The sequence below is a fragment of the Quercus suber genome, unplaced genomic scaffold (assembly GCF_002906115.3).
Source record: "Quercus suber isolate HL8 unplaced genomic scaffold, Cork oak 2.0 scaffold_161, whole genome shotgun sequence".
In the NCBI taxonomy this organism is placed as follows: Eukaryota; Viridiplantae; Streptophyta; class Magnoliopsida; order Fagales; family Fagaceae; genus Quercus; species Quercus suber.
The window spans coordinates 755,321-771,631 of NW_027069622.1; the positions used below are offsets into that span (position 1 = coordinate 755,321).

Sequence of the window (16,311 nt, forward strand, 5' to 3'; positions counted from 1 at the left end):
ATGACAAACCAAGTCGACCACTTAGCTTAAGACTAGAAAATCCAAACCAAAGAGCAAGATCGGTGGCATTCGTGGTTCTCCAACGGAGGCTTTGACTTGGTAGCAAGATTTTTGAGGTCGAAGAGATGTGGAGTTGGGATCTAAGTTGAGTCAGATCAATGAAAAAAAAAAAAAAAAAAAAGTTTACTGCTGTGCTTTTGTTTTCTCAAGTTTTTCAAATGACAGTTAATTTTTATGACATTTACACTAAATATTAAAACTAGATGGTTCATTTATTTAAAATGTCTCTAATTGTGCTTTCTTTTAGTTTAGGATTTTTTAAACTAGATGGTTTAATTATTTAGAGAAATATCAATTATGTTATGTAATGTTGTGCATGTAGAGGAGCAATAGAGAGAATGTTGTAAGGGTCTGATTTACCGTAATGTGAATCACATCAAAGTCATATCACCGTAATATGAACATTTCAGTGTTTGGTTCATTTTATTATTTACAAGATCACAGTAATCCAAGATTATAAAATACTTCATATTACCCAAATCTCATTACCTTATTAAATGGGGTAATCTTATATCATAAATTAGCAAGGAATATATAGTTTGTTCAATTGACAAAATTGATGATACTAATAAATTTTATTCACAAAATTGTCCTAATATATTTTTTTTCTCTCTCTATGGACTAGATTCTAGCCCCTCTCTTGTAGTAGGAACCTTAGCCGCCAGAAAACCAAGGCTTGTTCACCGATCTAGTCGAGTGAACTCAATGGAACCCTAGACATTTGATCGTTCTCAAACCTAAAGCTATCACATGACAAACCAAGTCGACCACTTAGCTTAAGACTAGAAAATCCAAACCAAAGAGCAAGATCGGTGGCATTCGTGGTTCTCCAACGGAGGCTTTGACTTGGTAGCAAGATTTTTGAGGTCGAAGAGATGTGGAGTTGGGATCTAAGTTGAGTCAGATCAATGAGTCGAGACTAGGCTAGTTGGGAATTGATGTAGGTGATTTGAATTCGGTTCTACACAATGGATCTAATTTGAATTTGCTTTTGTGGATTTGAATTATAGTGTGTATTCATGGAGTTTTAGGCCCTGTTTGGATTTTTTTTTCACCACTCATCATTCCTCACTCAATTTTCGTCACTCATCACTCATCACTTAAAATACCCCAATTTTCTAATACCCACCTGTTTGGTTTTTGTTTTCACTTCACATCATTCAAATATTTCCACATTTTTGTGGGTCCCATACCTGAGCACTTGGTCAGAGACCCATACATGATTTCTGTTAGCCTACCCGCCTCACTCTGCCTTGATCCAATCTTCAGCTCTCACTCCGCCTCTCATAAAATACCATACCAGCTTTGGCAAAGAAAAAAAAAAAAAAAAAACCCAGAGCCAGATGCGTGAAGAACAGAGCAGATGAAGCCCAGCAAACTTTTCTCACCTTTCTCTTCCCTTGCGATGATCTCCATCGTCACCAACGGCAGCACCAAGCATTCCTTTTTTTTTTTTCCTTTTTTTTTTCCTCCTTCAACCCCCAATACCCACAACAACGATCGGACCTGCACAAACCCAAAACTGATGCAGCGACAATCGGACCTGCAACGATCTCCACCATCACCGCCGGCAGCGAAGACCAAATGGGTTCTATGATTAAGTTTTTTTTTTTTTTTTTTCCCAGAGCCAGATGCGTGAAGAACAGAGCAGATGAAGCCCAGCAAACTTTTCTCACCTTTCTCTTCCCTTGCGATGATCTCCATCGTCACCAACGGCAGCACCAAGCATTCCTTTTTTTTTTTTCCTTTTTTTTTTCCTCCTTCAACCCCCAATACCCACAACAACGATCGGACCTGCACAAACCCAAAACTGATGCAGCGACAATCGGACCTGCAACGATCTCCACCATCACCGCCGGCAGCGAAGACCAAATGGGTTCTATGATTAAAAAAAAAAAAAAAAAAAAAGCGCCTGAGACCATCAAAAGAAAGAAAAAAGAATTGAAGGCAGCGAAGACTAGAGAAAGGAGAGAAAAAAGAAAGAAAAGTGGAGAAGAAAGCAACGCCTGAGACCATTAAAAGCAATGCCATACGTGTGTTGCTCTGACAGTGGGTCCCTCCATGTGTGTTTAATTACGAAAATGTCATTTGAAATTGAGTTTTGAAAACTGAAAACATCTAAAATGTGTTTTCAGTTTCCATAACTCATCACTCAAAATCAGAGAATTGAGTGATGGAAATAAAAACTGAGTTATGATGCCAAACACACTTCTCAACCGTGGAACCCACATATTTTGAGTTATGGGTGATGGAAACAAAGTTATGAGTTATAGAAATCATAAATCCAAACAGCCGATCGAAAGGTTCAGAATTTTGTTTATTTTTGGTAAAACTAAGTGTTTGGATGATGAGAAAATGGAAGAAAGTTGTCTTGTTTTAGGTGTATTTGAGTTGTTTAGTTGATGAGAAAGTGAACGAAAGTAAAAAATAAAAATTTATTTTGTGCTTTTTTATTTTTAAAAAATTTAATAATTTCAAAGGGACATTTTCGGAAATTCATTGTAAACAACACAACACATTCTTAAAATGTTATGGGAATATATTAGTGAAACAAATATTGTAATGTTATATTGTCATAATGTAATTCTATGGATATTAAGAATATCTGGACTCTTACTTGGGGTTGGGGTTGCCATATTGAAGTTTTACACTTTTTTTCGTTCCCGTATTTAGGTGGACATTTTCTCAAACCGACGATCATATATATTGAAAAATATTAATGACACTTTATTATCTTTGGCTGGCATCTTGAGGGTCCTCTGTTGGATACTTGAATATGGACCTTGAATCATTGATGAGACTGTCAGTACCGTCAATGCAAAGGTCTCACCAGCTCTCAATGGAGGCAAGGGCGGAGGCCGGAGGTGGGGGTCGAGAGGGGGCACTAATAGTTATCTCTGTTTTTCTTTTTTAGCTGAAGGCACTAATAAGTATTGTTGTACATTTGGCACTGCCTAATGATCGTTTGATTTTCTCGTTTTCTGTTGGAGAAAGTAAAAGAACCCAATCTCTTAAGGAAGAGAATTTTTATTTGCACATATTTGTTGGCCAACCTGAATTTTCCCAAACTGAGAGTGTAAGAGGGCATTGAGTGAACAAGTGTATGGCAGATTCAGTGGTGTTGTGAGATAGGGGGCAGGTTATATTGTCAATTTCAAATTTCCTTGGGAGAACAGCTCTAGTTGGGAGGATAACGCAAGCAATTTTCTAAATCAGAATTTTGTGTCTCTCATTTAGTTTTAATCACCATAACTTGATCCACTCAGATTTTTGGAGAAGGACAATGAACTGAGGAAGTAGAGGCGATTGTGGTGGTAATAGGGGATGGCGGTGGCAACAGATTTGATAAGGCAAGTGCGGGCATCCTGTGACAAGTGTGGGCAGCTAATTGATGCGGTTAGAATGGCCATGCAGGGATGGCTATGGGGAGGAATGAAACTCAGACCTGCATGGTTTTATCTTGCCCCATCACAACAATCTGTACTTCCTCAGTTGCTTTATCATTACCATTGGTAAGATATCTCAACTGACTATGGGCCCGTTTGGATAGACTATTCACAAATGTGCGTTTTAAAAATGTACGTTTTGAAAACATCATTTTAAAAACCACAGATAAGCGTTTGGTAAAAATGTGAAAATATGCGTTTTTTATTTTTAAAGTTACATCAAGTGTTTGAATAAGCTGTTTTTAAAATAGCTGTTTTGAGTGTAAATTCCCAAAAATGACTTAACTATTTTGTTAAGGTTATTTTGTCATTTTTCCTTTAATCAATGTTTTTAATTATTATTGAAAATAATTTAATAACAATAATGATGTTGCCATTGTTGGAATTCATGGAGAGAAATTTATTGAAAAAGAAAAGAAAAAAAAAAAAAACCTTCAAGAGGAAGATATTAAAATGATTAGGAAAATAATTATATTAAAATAATTACTAAAAAAAAAAAGCAGAGCTAATTATCATCAAAGTTAAATTATGACATATGGATCCAAAGCTTATTGACTTGTCTGGCTACAGAGCTATTGCCCGTGAATATAAAGCTTAGGAAGGCTGCACAAAGCTACATCTGTAGAGCACCTAGTCATATATTATCTAAATCTTAGTAAGATAATGTGCAAGTAAGAAAAACAAAACAGAGCAGGCTGACGAAATGCTAAAAACAAAACAGAGAAGGCACACAAAATGCTGAAAACAAAAACTAATGGAGTTCAACTATCATGCAAAATGCAATGAATTGCATTAATTATGATGGAAAGCCTAAAGGCCACATCTAGAAATTTTTAATAATTTTTAATTCCAGTTAGTTGTATTAACAAAAAGCTCTAACTCGAATGCACTCCCTCCTCCAATAAAAAAGGGGATAGAGAGTGAGATCATAGGTTTAAGGCTATTGGATGCATGTGTAATTTACCAATCCACAATAAAATTTCCCTCTATACAACCTTCCACTAACCAGCTCAAATGATACTCATATGGCACAAAGAAATGGAAAGATGCCTTGTTAGTACCCTGGGGGTCTGATTTCCACTTGAGTTCCCAGAACCTAGTAACCAACCTATTAAAAATTTGGACAGTGATTATTGGTATGTTTCCTCTCTCTCTTTCTCCCTCTAGTACTTGTACACAATCCAATATGGTGAAAATAACAAGGTGAGGCAACAGGACTCTTGGAATCCAAAACAGTATGAGCAAAAACTGGAATCCAAAATAGTATGAGCAAAAACTTAGCTTACCTTATTAGCAACAGAATGTATTGATAGAATTTCAAAACATTGCTAATCCAATCTACAATTAATTCAAAAGTTTGGAAAGCTCTTTGTGAAGTGAAAACTATGAAAATTATGATTCATTTCATTAATAGTAAGATGTCTCGTAAACAAACAATTATGAAGCACATTTTCAAGCGTAGGATAGTGCATCACAAACACCATCAAACTTATTGGGTTGTAACATAGAAAGAAATTGAACCCCAAAAAAAGTGAAAACCCCACAATAATGGGATACTCTCTTTCGTTAGTTTCCAACACAATATCAAGTGTTATAAATTGTGCTAGATATTGGGCCCAGGCCAACCCAATCAGGGAGCCATTATAAGCCCAACCAAGCTGAAGGGAGCTTACTCTTCCAAGCTATTATGAGGGATTAGGAAAACCACATCATTAAAAAACATGGCAAGTTCACTTCAAGAAGAATTTTCTACAACAACTTGATTAACTGAGATACACATCCTAATAGTCTCCAAAGTACCTGCATTTTCACTCACACAAAGATTATACCACATACAGCCACTGCCCCTAAGATACTTGACATTAAGTCTAGTACATAAAACCAGATCTTCAGCTTAAGATTAATGCACAAAACATTATGGACAAAATAATGTAAAAAAGAGAGAATCAAATTAAGGCTTAAATTAGTCTAACCTCTCAAATAAAAGCTAAACTTCCTATAAGACACAACCACTCTGATCTGGAATCCAATTTCAACATCAAGATGTCAAATTGAGATATGGCAGCTCATGTACACAACAGAAAAACAATTATAGTAGTCAGAACAGAAGCTTTTGTAAAAAACAAGTGAAAACTCAGTAGCATCTACGAAAACAAACTCAATACTTTCAAATAGCTCCAGCATTTCAAATATGCCATCTTCAGCAACGCTTAAGCATAATAAAAGCAATGTAAAAGCCTACATATACTACAAACAACGTTACGGCTATTTGTAGTGCTTTTGCTTTTGTTCCTAGAGGTGTATGCATGTGTATCATTTTTTTTTTTGGTTTTTCATTGATGCTTAAATGAGCAAGATGATTATGAATTTTTTGTGTATTAGAGTAAAATGAAGCTAAAAAGCAATAGATCAGTGCATTGTCATCAAGGTTTTAACACTGCACTTTGTAAAGTTTGGTGAAGCTCAAATTTGAGCAATATCAATTGTAGGTTTATATTTGTTGCCTTTGTTTGTTTCAAGAACTATAATTATACTACCACTATTTAGTGTTAAGGGTAAATTGCATTTTTGGTCCCTCAATTTTAAAAGGTTTGATTTTGGTCTTGCAAATTTTTAAATTTAACAATATAATCCCTCTGTCTAAAAGCCATGAAAGTTGAAATATTGGAAAACACCCATTTCCAAGGGCAAGTGCAGCTCTACAAACTCAGCTAAAATATATGGTTCATATACGTGTATTGAAATATATGGTTCATGTAAAAGATGTATCTAATATCTAGTCATATAAAAGCTGACAAACATGATAGCAGACTTCTTGGTAAAGACTACAAGTAAAATTCTTTATCATTCCAAATTTTCTCCATAACAGCAAATTGTTAGTTTCAATAAATAGTATTTTTGCTCTTTTCCCCTTTGTTATCAGAACTATGCCCACTACAAGCACATAGAGATAGACATATCTAACCCTCAACTCCCCAGCAGCACACATAAATAGATTCCAAAATCTGTCAAACTCAGAGGGCCACCTCGCATAGAAAGGATACACAAACACTATACTGGAAGTGCATTTAAAATACTCATTAAACTTTTTATCACTAAAGAATGTTAAGAATTGAATTTTTATCAAAAGCCTATAAACACAATCATGATTCTTGAATGAGAAACATAATAAAGAAAACTCCTTCATCCATTTATTCCCAACCCACCAAAAGCAAAACACATGGGTCTGATTCCAATGAAATCTATGTGTCTACAAATATAAAGCAATAATTATAATCAAAACCCAAAATGGGCAGGTCTCAAAAGCAGCCAAAAACTCAAATAAATCCACAACCCATGAAGAAACAAAAACAGCAGCAGCAACAAATCTCTCAGCCAAAATAAGTTCTAAAATTTTGATTTCAAATTCAAACAATCATGTAACCCACCAGTAAAAAGCCCAAATCTATAACATAAATTCAGCAAAAGAGGAACGGAGAATTGTTACCTGGCAAGCAAGATGAAGAACGAAGCAGAAGTAGGAACAGAGAATTGAGAGCCCATGGAGACTGAAAGAACAGAGTAGCAGCATACATGGACGAGAATAGACTAACTGAGAAAATAAAGGAGGAGATATACATGGGGGAAGGGATAAAGCCAGTATTTGGCGCTATTTCTTATCGTATTGGGGCTACTTTGACTTTCTGAAGGAAAAAAAAAAAAAAAGCAGTTAGCCCATCTGCATTTCTGAAAAAACAAAGCTACCGTAGTGTTTTGCAAATGTGAAAATTCTAGATTTTGAGAGAGAAATGATATATCACAGTATTTTTATAACAAATTTTAGGTAAGATGTTGTTACTGGTTGTTATTATTAAGATAAAAAAGTAATCTTATTGTTAAGTTTAAATTTGAACCAATAATAACTAATCACCTGTAATTTGTTATAAAAATATTGTAAAAATATAGTGGCCAAAACAAAACATGCTGATTTTGTGAAGCTAAACAATTTGGCAAATTACGTTTTGTCTAAAATGCACGTTAGGGGGTGTTTGTAACGCACGTTAGGGGGTGTTTAGTTTGTGTTTTTAAACAACCATTTTTAGTTTTTAAACAACATTACATGTATTTTCACACACTTTTTCACCCATACGTATTTTTACAAATATTTTCAAACAACAATTTTCAATTTTTAAACACATGTACCAAACAATCCTAGAATTTGTAAACAGCCTTGGCAATGGCACTTCGTAATGTGTTGAACTGATATTGGGCTTGGCCTTGCAAATCTCGTAGTGCTGTTTCCTTTTACCTCTATGGGGCCACATATATATATATATATATAAACATAAACAATAGAGTATTTTTAAACCAAGTAAAAGTTGAGTCTAAATATGAAAATCTTGTTATAAGATTTGTCTAAGTGTTTTTTTTTTTTTTTTTTTGCTTAATGAAAATTTTAGGGTTGAGGATAGAGTATTTTTAAACCAAGTAAAAGTTGAGTCTAAATATGAAAATCTTGTTATAAGATTTGTCTAAGTGTTTTTTTTTTTTTTTTTTTGCTTAATGAAAATTTTAGGGTTGAGGTATTTCTTAACTCATGACTGACAAAGGACTACATATTTAAAATTTAAAAACACTTAATTCAAATTTTAGAAAGGAAGTTTCTAAAAAAATAAAAGGAAACTAATGGCATTCCTGGTCAAGCCGTTTGACGTTTATTCTTTTCCATTAATCAGATTCAAATCCAGTAGCTCATATAACTTCCAAAGTTATAACTCAGTATTATGAAACTAATAAGTGGTGTTTGTGGATTCTAGTTAGTTCAACTGGTAAAATCTCTAATAATTGAATAAGAGATTTAGAGTTTAATTTCTGCATACATAAAAAACTTATTAGTGTTTTAGTTTAATAATAAAAAACAAAATTACAAAAGCAGATGCTCTAAGTTGAAAATCTTTATATATAAAAAATAAAAATAAAAATGGTATTTGACCCTAACCGTACAATCATTGACGATGATAGCAACAATCAAGTGATCAGAGTATGCTTAGTTGTGTACTAAACTTATTTTGGGATGTTCACCTTGCTTTTTTGGGGCAGAATAATAATAGGTAAAACACTGAATTTTTATATATATATTTTATAACTCAATATTTGAGGATAGAGGATTTAAATTTTAAATATCTCTGTAACAAACATAATACTAAATAAATGTACTCTTACCTATTAAATTTTAGAAAGGACTAAAGGGAAAGACACTACTGTCAAGTTGTTTGACGTTGTTCCTTTAGAATTTTTTCGATTATGCTAATTTTACAAACATATTAATTAGATGGCCATTTTTGAAACTTGATCCTTTTAAACTTAGAATACAATTCATCCTTTTTTTTTTTTTTTTTTTCGGGGATAATTGCAGTGATAAAACCCCCTAGTTAACGGTTTATATAGGAACCGGGTGACACTAGGCTACAAGGCCAAGGGGCAGAATACAATTCATAGGTACCACATGTCATGTGTGTTATACTTTATATCAACCATGACTCATTCACTACCTAAAAATAAAAACCATAACTCATTGCAAAGAGTCAAACAGCAAAGTAAAGATAAGCTAAAACCCGCTCTTTTTTTCTTGTAGCGGGAAAATCCAGCTCCGGCGCTCTGGATGGCGGGAAATACAGTTGTGGTGTTTGACTTTGACCGTACGATCATTGACGGTGACAGCGACAATCGGGTTATCACGGAGATGGGTCTCACTGGCCTCTTCAATAAGCTTCGCTTCAACTTGCTTGGAACTCTCTCATGGTTTCTTTACTTTTCACTCTTTTCATTATCTTTCAGTTTTCTTAGTTCCATTTATCATAAACCCATCTGGGTTTTGTTAATTTTTTGTTTCTTTTTTTTTTTTTTTTTTTTTTGAGATGCATGAATGAATTTCATAGCGCATAAAAAGAAGAAAAAAAAGAAAAAAAGTGGGTTTGTTCCATTAATCATAGACCCACATGGCTAGAACATAGCTATGATACAGTGTGAAAATTATATTATTAGGCTTAGGTCCTTAATGGCTACATATTTGTTGTTAAGCATTGTGTATTACAATGAACTCGTAGCAGAGAATTTATTTATAGAAAACTAAATAAATTCCCTCTGTTTGTTTTAAAGTTAATATTTTCTAGAAAGAGTTATTTTCCAACATTTTTTTTTAGGGTAAATCGTAAATTATACCCTAAAGTTTGGGGTTGGGGTTGATTGTATTTTACACCATGAAATTTTAGAATTTGAATTTTACCTATTAAAGTTTGGGGTGTTTGGATTTTATACACGTTTCAAAACTTAGATTTTACCTCTAAAGTTTAGAGTTGTTTGAATTTTATATTCTTAAATTCTGAAACTTTAGATGTAAAATCTAAACACTCCAAAACTTTAGTCCAAAAGGAGTAAAATCCAAACGCTTTTAAATATAGGGGTAAAATCTAAATTCTAAAATGTCAGGGTGTAAAATCCAAATATTACCAAATTTTATGGGATAAAATTCAAATTCTGAAACGTCAGAATGTAAAATCCAATCACCCCTAAACTTTAATAGTGTAATTTGCACTTTACCCTATTTTTTATAAAGTTATATCATTTTCTAACGTTTGTTAGCAACCTTAAATGAGTTGAAAAATGATTTCTTAACTTTCCTTATTTAGCTTGTTATGTAATAGAGTTATTTTCCAAAAAACTTTTGTGGAAACAATCTCTAAAAAAGTTAAGTCATTTTTTATGTTGATCAAATATAGTTTTCCTTGACTCATTTTTTATGATATTACCAAATACTGAAAAAACACGAAAAACTATATTCACACATGGAGACTAAACTCTAGACAAATAAGATTATATGACATGCAATACAAGTAGAATTATGTTTTCTTTTACTTGCACACCAAGTTAGACTAGGATTTATTCTGTTGCATACTAGGTTGAATTGGACTTGGGTGTTAACTAGGAATTGACTGTTGATACCTTTAACATCCCCTCAAACTCAAGGTGGAGACTTGAAGACAACTTGAGTTTGAAAAAGGAAAAAAGAAAAACTAAAACCTTGATGAAAATCATGACCGAATTTGATGTAGACTGAATGAAGTGTTGACAACAAGCTAGGAAGGACAGATGTGTGCCATGATTGAGGCTTGAATGATGAGTATAATGCATGTGATATATGTGGAGGCTAATGATCAGAGGCATGATTGCCTGAAGAGGATAGAGACGCATGATAGAAAAAAGCCAGTAAAGACTACTGATCAGAGGTGTGGTCTGATTAATGTGGCCTAAAGATGATAAAGACGCATGATCAGAATGAAAGCTGATAAAAGAGGCTACCAATTAGTGTGGCTTGTGATACTTAGCCAAGCTATTGCGGATGCTTGATCAGAAGCAATGCTGAAAACCAGGTGCAAAAGAAAGATGCATGTGTGCATTTAATATAGTTGAAACTACCAAGATTGCCTTGTGAGAGAATATCATATTTCAAAAGATTGAATGTCCACAGTAGGTAAGAAATTAGGATGATCTGCAGAGTGGCCAGTAGCGATGGTGAAAGAGAGAACCTTGATATAACAGTTTAAAGATGCAAACTAATAGAGTGTTGTACTAGTGTACTAGTATTCTTAAATACTTGAAAAGATGCTCAGAAGGCAAAGATCCAGGAGGAATAGTGCTTAAACAACTGTAGGAATACTGTTGGAGGAGAAACTGCTGGGAAGGAAGGCCGAAGAGTATAGATACAATTGTGTTGCATACAAGAAGAGATTGCTTGTAGTTGAAGGTAAATGGGTGTGCTCATTGGCTTTTAATATTGTTTTGCTCCAATGTTGAGTGGGCTCAAAGTCCACTTGGTCTATAAAAAGGTTTGATTTTGTATGATTTTAAACGCAAGCATCCTCATATATAGTTTATAGTTTTACAAACTACATGAACTTTTGTCAAACTGAAAATGGATTGGCGACAATTAACTCGAAAAACTGCGGAAGATATATACATTCACCTTCACCATCATTGTACAATGCAGTGCAGACCAGTGTATGAGCTCCAAGTTCCTTCACGTTATACTTTACAAGGAAATCATAATGCCCCTGGGTGAATCAATTCAATAGGTGATTTCCATGTATCCAAAAGCAGGATCCTCAGCCTCTCCATTTTAATTTCGGCCTTGATTATAACGTCCTTAACTTCCAAGTTGAAGCTATTGTTAATGGTAATATAGGCTATATAGCTCATCCACCACAAATCATGTGCCACCAAAGAAGCTTGCAGAAAAGAACCACACAACAGTGGGTTCCTTCGACATGCCAAGAAGAAAGTTTCTTCATTGTGATGTATGAACAAAGGCAACTGATGTCAAGAAATTTGAAGACACTAATGCGGCAACACTTAGGTCAGAGGATGATGGTATGGCTTGCAAAAAAATTGGATTGTGAGTTTAGGTAGATGATTGAATTTTGGCTCTGATATTGTGCTAGAAAAGAAAGAACATACTACACAGCTATGATACCATGTGAAAATAGAAAGAAGAAAATAAAATAATGTAGAGAGCCATCCATGGTGGAAGCTTTGATGGCTATACTTTAACTATTAAGCATTGTGTATTACAATGAACCCATAGGAAGGTATTTATAGGAGACTAAACCCTAAACTAATAGGATTACACGACTTGCAATACAAGTATTAGGATTTCTTTGCTTGAACACGAAGTTGGATTAGGATTTTTTTTGCTTGCACACCAAGAATAATTGAGCTTGGGCCTTGACTAGGTATTGAGCTTTAATATCTTAAACAGATAATTTTGTTTTTAACAAATCAATGAATTTATTAGCAATAAAAAGAAATCGGTATGTTTTATTATCATTAACTCATTTATTTATTTTGTTGTTTTTGGTCAACTATTTGTAGGATAGGATGCTGGAGGAGCTTCATTCACAAGGCAAAACAGTAGAGGACATAACAGAGTGCCTGAAAGGAACTCCATTGGATCAGCATATAATTGCTGCTATTAAAGCAGCCCATGCTCTTGGGTAAATTTTTCTTGACTAGCTTTTAGCTTATTTGTTGTTATTAGTGAGTTGCTACTCGTTGCTGATTGATAAAATGGTTGTGGGTGGCAAATGTTGTTTTTGTTTCAGATGTGAGTTGAGGATAATCAGCAATGCCAATTTGTTTTACATTGAGACAATCTTGGAACATCAAGGTGTGTGGGGATGCTTTTCTCGGATAGATACCAATCCGAGTTTCGTGGATGAGGAGGGACGGCTTAGAATCTTACCTTTTCATGATTTAAGTTCAACTCCTCATGGTTGCAAATTGTGCCCCCCATATATGTGCAAGGTATTATAACAATCTTGGTTGTAGCTAGGAGTTGTATTTTATTTTAGATGCTTTATTGAAAATAGAGAATTACATTATGTCACTATGTTGCCAAGTTTATTGACTATGTGATTTGTTGGCCGTTGTAATTGAAGCTTGTTTCATAAAACATAACAAGGGTGAGTTTGTATCTGTACTGCTGAGAAACTATGGAGAATGGGCTCTAATTGACCTGGAGAGTCCAATATTGCTGNTGCTTATTTGTTGTTATTAGTGAGTTGCTACTCGTTGCTGATTGATAAAATGGTTGTGGGTGGCAAATGTGTTTTTTGTTTCAGATGTGAGTTGAGGATAATCAGCAATGCCAATTTGTTTTACATTGAGACAATCTTGGAACATCAAGGTGTGTGGGGATGCTTTTCTCGGATAGATACCAATCCGAGTTTCGTGGATGAGGAGGGACGGCTTAGAATCTTACCTTTTCATGATTTAAGTTCAACTCCTCATGGTTGCAAATTGTGCCCCCCATATATGTGCAAGGTATTATAACAATCTTGGTTGTAGCTAGGAGTTGTATTTTATTTTAGATGCTTTATTGAAAATAGAGAATTACATTATGTCACTATGTTGCCAAGTTTATTGACTATGTGATTTGTTGGCCGTTGTAATTGAAGCTTGTTTCATAAAACATAACAAGGGTGAGTTTGTATCTGTACTGCTGAGAAACTATGGAGAATGGGCTCTCATTGACCTGGAGAGTCCAATATTGCTGATCTAGTTAAGAAACACTTTCGATCATGGTTTTTTCCACATAGAGGGATTTATTTGAATCAAACCCACATACACTTCCATGGAATGAACCCATTTTTCCTTGCCTTTTCTCTCTTTAACTTGAATTCATTCTTTTTGGTGTAGTAATTGTGGACCAAATGGCATCTCCTCTTTCCTTAAATAGTTTGTAAAAGGTGAGGTTATGGGTACAATTCATTATAGTAGCGTGTGTTATATTTACTTATCAAAAGTTTTCTGGTAAAAGATTAGGATGCCTAGGAGGCCAATGGAATTGTGGCCATTACATTTTGTTTTCGGTGGCATTTGAATATCCAGAAATTCGTGCATTCTGACTGAATATCATCTATTTGTATCAAGTCCACTCCTAAAAGAAATAGGCCTGCAAGTGAGTTGACATCATTTCTGTCATCTCTCTGGCAAGTAGTTTACTATTCACAGTGGAAAAATTATGTCAGGTGATATTACAGTTAGGTTCTACTTTTAGTCCTCATTGTTGCTACGTAGACTCTTATTTCCTTTTTTTTTGGTGTTGGGGCGCTGGGAATAGGAGCTTTTATTTTCTGATCACAGTATCTTTATTCCATTCAAACTGGTTTTAATTTTGGCCTACACTATAGGGTCTGGTGATTGACCAAATCCAAGCTTCTGTTTCTGATAGTGGGGAGAAGAGAATTATCTACCTTGGAGATGGGAATGGTGATTACTGCCCAACTTTGAAGCTTGGGGAAAATGATTTTGTGATGCCAAGGAAGAAGTATCCTCTGTGTAAGCACATTCATGCAAACCAAAGCTAATCAAGGCACAAGTCCATGAATGGAGCACTGGAGAGGAGCTGGAGAGAATCCTTCTACACCTTATCGATACAATTCCTATTCAAGATAAAATCATTAGTGGTAACACCAGTCAGTCTAACTGATCCGATTGCCAGTTCACCCAGGAAGCATTCCCTCAAACTCTCTTTATTCCTCACTATCAATTGGACTGAATTTTTTCAATGGCAGTCAAAGGCCATTTAGTAGTAAGAGACTGTTTATCCTGTTTAACTTCATTGTTCGATGATTAAATCACAGAAAGAAGTTATAATGTCTTCTATTGAACTTGTTAAGACTTCAGGATTGTCTTTAAAACAGCCTTTTGTTACACAATTCATAAGAAGATGTTTACAGAAAATATATGTTAAAGCAATACAAAGCTCTAGAGGCCACTATTTTCACCTTAACTTGTGTCAAAAAGGAGTTGAAATAGCTGTAGAAGCAAAGAGTGGTACTTATTTCCTTTGTTAGTTTTTTTTTTTTTCTTAAAAACAGTTTTGCAATTGTTACGAAAATCTCTTGTTAGAGAGATTTGATTCTTTGGTGTTTGGTACTACATTCTTCTGGAGAATCCGATAATGCCAACGAACCAGTTGAGTAGATTGACAAGTCCTACCTTAGCCTTTTTGGCAGAATTTTTGGAAAGTCCTGGCTTCTGTAAGTTTTGATTTGTTGAAAAACTTATTTGATTATTTGTTGAAAGTTGGCAAGAATACAGTTGTTAGGGGATTTTTTTTTGAGGTTTTTTTAATAAACTAATGGGTTAATGGAAAAAATTTAATGCAAATGTACTATTAATTTTTTAATGTCATCGTCAAAGCATTTACATTAGTTTGCGTATAATAGAAAAATGTATAGAATTTACACAATTTTGCCTAAAAACGACAAATATCACCGTGAATAATTATGTAAATTTACAAATTTTCTACAGTAATCGTGTAAATTTACATTGATACTATTTATTTTGATTTAATTTTTTTTAACGTATATTGAGAATGAAGGAAGAAAGTGAATGGTAATTGTGTGTGAAGAAAGAGAAACAATTTAAAAAAAAAAATTGATATTTTATTGAAATGTAATGTAAAATAGATAGTTTGATGTGTGGTGTTTTGAAAATAGAGTATGTAATGTAGAAAAAGTAGGTTCTTATATTAAAATAGACAAAAAATTTTGCGCAAGCTAAGAATGCTCTTATCATCTCCGTTGGATATTAAAGTCTTTCTAGCGTGAAGATTTTACCTTACATGCGCATTAAAATTTTAAAGGTTAAATATCATCTACACTTCTAAATTTTTAAAAAGTAAAATTTTTATGATGAAATGATTCATTTTCATCTTAAAGGAGATGATGTATTTATTTATTATTTTTGTTTACAATAAGTAGGGGAGAAAGATTGAAAGACTTGCGTGTTTGGTTAAAAGTAATCAATTTTTATTTTTGTCTTAATTTTTTTATTTTCGTCTCACATTTAATAAATAAATTAATAAAAATATGAGATACCAAAGGAATCCGAATTTTTTTTTTGAGAACAAAGGAATCCGAATTGGATAAAACCTAACTACGGAACTTTTTTTCTTGATAGAAACCTAATTACGGAACTTATTAAGTTCTTTTTGCCTATAGAGAATTGGATAATGCCGACCGACCTCAAGATTCTTGACGTTTGTTTGAGCCAAAAAATTCTTTTGTGATAGCTACAACTACATTAGAACTTGTTACTTGTACCAAAGGAATTTTGCCACAACATGCTTTATTGGAGGAACCCAATCAGCACAAAATGTTCAAGGGTCCCAATTTTATTTTTAATAAGTCAATTAGTAAATTCTTTTTGTCAATTAAGAAATTTTGAGGTGAAACTTGTTGGATGATAATGAACCATTACT

The 16,311-nt window shown here is 33.9% G+C and overlaps 1 pseudogene; it reads left to right on the forward strand.

Moving 5' to 3' along the window:
• Positions 1-9,025: 9,025 nt before the first annotated feature.
• LOC112018332 (thiamine phosphate phosphatase-like protein) lies at positions 9,026-14,835 on the forward strand (annotated as a pseudogene).
• The last annotated feature ends 1,476 nt before the right edge of the window (positions 14,836-16,311 follow it).